Genomic DNA, 5,753 nt, shown 5'->3' on the forward strand with positions numbered 1-5,753 from the left:
GCCAAAAGTTCATTTTTGCTTTTGTTTCACTAGCCTTTGGAGATGTATCTTGAAAGAAGTTGCTGCAGTGTTAAGATAGTACAGAGGAAGGAATTATGAGTAATTCTGGGGCAATAGTAGAGTTGGGAGATCAGCATTAACTCAGTCATGAGAGTAAGTTAAATATGAATTTACCAGACAGAGTAGTGGAAAGGATATCCATAAAACTAAAATGACTCAAGCAAAGGAATGACATTGTGGAAGATCATGACACATCACTAGAATGGTGAATAACATAGTATCATCCAAAGATATTGCTTGGCATTTAATGAAAGCTAAATAAATATGTTGAATTAAGAGGAAATAAATGGATAAATATACTTATTAATAGTAATAGCTAACATTTATTGAGTTATTCTCAATGTCAGAGTTAATACTAAATATTTTCCAAGTGTATGTCACTTAGTTTCCTACAACAGCATATGAGATAAACATTGTCATGATTCTCATTTATAAGTGAATTTATGGAAGCTCAGAGAAGCAGAAGAATTTATCCAAGGTCACATAGCCAGTATCAGGTCCAGAATTTGGTTATGGTATGGCTTCCTGACTTTAAATTCTAGGCACTTAATTTATTCACTATAAAGTATAGGATGCATTGGAAAAGGAGAATGGAATGAGGAATACCTGGGAAGATGCATTATGGTCATATTGTGAAGGAATTTGAATGCCATACTTTGGAATTTGGATTTCATTCTCTTAGCAAAGAAGAGCCATTTAGAGATTTTCAAGCACGGGCAAGGCAAGATCTAAGCTGTGTTTTAGAAAGACTGCTGGAGGGTTGTGAGACACAGGCTGAAATGTCATGAGTCTGTATAGTGCAGAACCATTAGAGAGACACATAAATAAATCATCTTCTACATATTATTCTGCACCCTGCTTTTATTTTAGCGAAAACAGAGCATGCATATAGTTCCACATCAACACATCTACATCTGCCTCAATCATTATTGTTTTTGGATAAAAGTATTTTTATTAAAAACAATTTTAAATGTAAGAGGTATAAAAAATACAATCCTAACCCCACATGCTCATCATGCACTTTCCAATTGTCAAGTCATGATCAACTTATTTTCACTTACAACCCCCACTTTCCACTGTATTTTGAAGCAAATTCTATTCCTGACTTTATATAATTTACTCAACCAATATTTCTATATATATTTCTATAAAACAACTCATTATTAAAAAATATTATTATTATAATTAGTAAACATAACTTTAGTCTTTTAATATAATACAATATCCACTTTAGGGTTCTAATGTCCCTACCTCAATCATTTTGAATGACTAGGGATAGTTATACAGTATTTCATGTAACCAACCTCTATTAATGGATATGTGTGGTATTTACAATGTCCCAATGCTCAAGAGAGACAACTCGGAAACATTATGGCTATGAAGTTCCTATTTTCCTTAGCAACACGAGTCTGGCAGTTTATTAGTATTCTTAGGACATTTTGATATTGACTAATGGAAGTTTCACATTGTCTGTGTCTGTCCTCATCTCCCCTCACCTAATCTAGATTCTTGAAAGTAGAATTCCTTAAACTATACCCTAGGCCAAATTCCACCTGCCTATTTTTTTTTGTGCTATTAGACCTAGCAATGGCTTTGGCATTTTAAAATTTTGACATAAATCAAAAGAAGAATAGTATTTTGTAATAAGTGAAAATTACATGAAATTCAAATCTCAGTGCCCATTAGCAGTTTTATTTTAAATCAGCACAACCACACTCTTTTACATGTTGTTTAGGGCTAATTTGGTGCTAAGACAGCTGAGTTGAGTGGCTGCCACAGAGACCTTATAGTGCACAAGATCCTGCACAGTATCTTTGATTTTGTCTCATGACCCATAGGGCTTAATATCTTTAGTGGTGATAAGATTCATCTAGAAAACTCCTATAAACACAGATTTGGGAGACCCGCCCTAAAGATTCGGATATAGTAGGTCTGGTCTAGAGCCATGAATTTGAATTTTTTACGAGCTCCCCAATGAGGCTGATAGTACTGGTGGGGGGCCACACTTTATCTGACCTCGTAAGAAAATGAGCAAAGATTCAAGGCAAGGGAAGTGGTGAGACTGTCCTGATCAATCCCTCACTGAAACCCCTTCATAGTACCTTGCCCGAGGGTCTCATCTTCACCCCATATCTACCCAGCTGTTGCAGCCTGACCGTAATACTTGACCTGTCATTGCTTCTTAGAAAGAATGAGGAAGGGGCGCCTGGGTGACTCAGTTGGTTAAGCGACTGCCTTCGGCTCAGGTCATGATCCTGGAGTCCCTGGATCGAGTCCCACATTGGGCTCCCTGCTCGGCGGGGAGTCTGCTTCTCCCTCTGACCCTCCCCCCTCTCATGAGCTTGCTCTCTCTCATTCTCTAATAAATAAATAAAATTTTTAAAAAAAAATTGTTTAAAAAAAAAAAAAGAAAGAATGAGGAAGGCAACCTGACACAAGCAGGTCACGTTAACCAGGCAGATATTTATTCATTAGATGCATATCACACCTTTACTCCGAGTCTGGATCCTAAGCTTAAAATATAGATAATTATCCAGTCACAAAAATAACCACTCTGCATCGAGCCTTTAAACAAAATGAGGGAGGAAGGCATGATGCACACTGAAGGTATGAGAGAAAAAGACCAAAAAAAGTTAATAATGAAAGCCTCTATTTTAGAAAACTTGAATGTCAATTTTCCAAAATAGAACATTTTACCCCCATCTCCTCTCTGATCTGAATCCGATGCGCTTTTCATTCTGCATTGCTGTTCTGGGTAACACTGCCATTTTTAACATTGAGAATCATTGTGACTTGGGGAGAAAAGTATGGGCTTTGTAGAGACAGAACGAATCTCAGCTTTGTTCCTCCCAGACATGGAAATTTGGAAAAGCAATCTAAATGGTCTTCGGTGAGGTGCTAAAGTGATCAGCTTGTCCCCATTTGCCCCCAGGGCATCCCCCATTTTAGCACTGAAAGCTCATGTCTCAGGAATCCCTTAGTCTTGGGAAAACTGGAGGGTTTGATCAGTCTAGTTGCCACATCTGTTAAGAAACAAAAACAAAACAAAGAAGCAAAAAGTCATATTGGCTAGTTTATAGGGTTGGTATGAGGGTAAAAAACACAGCACCAGGCACTGAGTGAGGCCATTATTGAAGGTAGGTCTACTTCCTCTGTCCCCAGAAACCAACTACGAATTCTGCTGTCTTACTTGAGTCCTCCCCGCTCCGATAAAACCCACACCCCTCATCCTCTAATCTCTGCAGTTTTTTTTATTTAGCTCCTACCATCCTGGGTCTCCATCTCCCCTGCCTCAGTCAAGAGTCTCACACTGCTTTAGGCTAAGTCCTTACCTGAGGTATTTAGCTGCTCTTCCCACCTACATTCTCCACCTTTCCAGTACTCTTAAAGAGAGCTCTTTCTGAACTGTCAGTCAAACTACATTATTTCAGAGTTACACCTCCTTCTATGACTCTCTTTTGCCTACCCGCCCAAAACTGAAGCCCTAACTCCTTCATAGGCCACTCAGAGATAAAGGTTACCTCCTTTAAAGTCTTAAAACTCCTGCCAGTAGCCTACACTCCAGTCTTAGTAATACATTCATTATCTCCCAAATAGCCTCAGAACTTGAATAAATGTGTGTGCATGTGCATATTACTAAAGTTGCAAAGCTTGTGTTTACTAGGATCTTCTTAAGACCAGAAAGACTGAGTAAATAAAAGCGTACCAGTCTTCTCCAATCCTCCTTTATATTCTATCTTTGTTTGTTTTCCCTTGACCTTGCTTATTCAAGCCTGGTCCTATTTTCCCTGAATCCTCAACCTTTGCTTAGCTTGCAAGGCTATATTGCTGTGTTAGCCAGTTTCACAGTCACATTTGCTTTTCTTTCTATCTTGTCTCTTCTAATCAGCTGCTCCACTAGTTGGAGGTTGGCATAGAGAAGCCGTGCTAAGTGCACATCTGTTCACATCTGGCACATAAAGGGCTGCAGGTCACATTTATACAGGCAGTGCAGCTGACTTCACAGCAGTCTAGGGAAAGAGAAAACAAAACTCTGGCCTAAAAGTTCTCTGTATTTGATCAACCGCAGTAATTGGGGCATGTCCAGCTGGCATTCACCCTGGCACCGGGAATAAAGAATGAGGTGGGTTAGGATTAGGAGCTGGCCGTTGCCAAGACTTTATCTCCTTTCGGTTCCTTCTGGATTTGAGCATAAACTAGTGAGAGAGACTTGTCTATGTCATCGTCTTAAAGTGTGCCCTCTCTCAGTTTCCTGAGACCAGTGAATGTCAGGTCACTGTTTCTAAGAAGCACTTCTAACTGCCCCCCGCTTGCGAGCATTAACAAAAGCAGGCCAGTGTTAGAAAAACAGGCGTTTTGATTGGCTTTCCTCACTCTGGTCCTGGGTCTGAAATAACAGATTGGAGAATGGAAGCTAAGCTTTTGGGTCCTGTTGGGAAGGTCACAGCCTCCCTCTGATTTATTGGGGGTTGGCTGCTGGGACCAAGAAGCAAGGTGACACTTTGGAAAGTAACCAGAAAAATACAGGCTGGTGTAGATGGAGTTGAAAATAGATGATAGATTCTCATTGTATGAGATTATTGCATACAGAAATGGAAATGTCAGTTGTCTGTAAATGCTTTTCTCAGACAAATTTTGAAGGGACCAGATAAGAATCTATTGGATCAATTAAGACTCTATAAAAATAGATATTTTCTAAGGCACATTTTAATCTTGACAATTCTGTAATTTCAGGGTTTTTTTCTATCAATATATCTCTACTCCCCACATTCAGTTGTTCTTTAATTTGTATCCAGTAGCATTTTCTATCCATTCTTCCCTCTGCTGCTTCTCCCGGTTGGACTTTTCAACAGACAGAAGGTAGCTGAACTCCATAGAATATGATTTGAGCAATAAAATACAGGACCACATATACCTTCCTCAGGTCGTCCTAGTGTCTGACATTTCACCATTAAGGATTTTTTTTTCCTTTTTACTTGGAAAGTTTGGTCCTTGAGTGTTCCCATAACTTAGTAGGCATCAGACATCAAATCCCGTGGGCTTTCCCACCATTTCATCTTCCAACTATACCAAAAGATTCAGTACTCAAGATTATTCAGAGCCAGTGATTCCATATATTTATGTCCAATGAATCCATATACATTTATGTACTTCCAAAAGACACATAAAATAATATTTATAGCAGCAGAAATATTTTAAACCTCAGTGCATCAAAAATACCCAACAGCAGTAGAATGGATAACGTATGATGTATTCGCATAATAGGATATTATGGGGCAATGAACAAAGTAGTGCTAAATGCAACAGGGAAGAATCTCTAAAATAATAATAATAATAATTATTATTATTATTATTTATAAATTAATTAACACAGAGGGAAAAAGCCAGATATAAGGGATAGCTTATGTATAGTAACCATTTATGTAAAGTTCAAAAATAACTGAGGTGCTAGTTATGTTCAATTTTCTGATTGTGGAATTGGTTTTATTTTTTCTACATGTTGGTTTAATTATGAAAATTCAAACTGGCTTTTAAATCTCAGCTTTACTGGTGCAGCCACTCTGGAAAATAGTATGGAGGTTCCTCAAAATGTTGAAAATAGAGCTACCCTACGACCCAGCAATTGCACTACTGGGTATTTACCCCAAAGATACAAATGTAGTGATTCAAAGGGGCACCTGCACCCCAATGTT

The sequence above is a fragment of the Leptonychotes weddellii genome, chromosome 14, assembly GCF_054177405.1.
Source record: "Leptonychotes weddellii isolate Sample4059 chromosome 14, ASM5417740v2, whole genome shotgun sequence".
NCBI classification, from domain to species: Eukaryota; Metazoa; Chordata; class Mammalia; order Carnivora; family Phocidae; genus Leptonychotes; species Leptonychotes weddellii.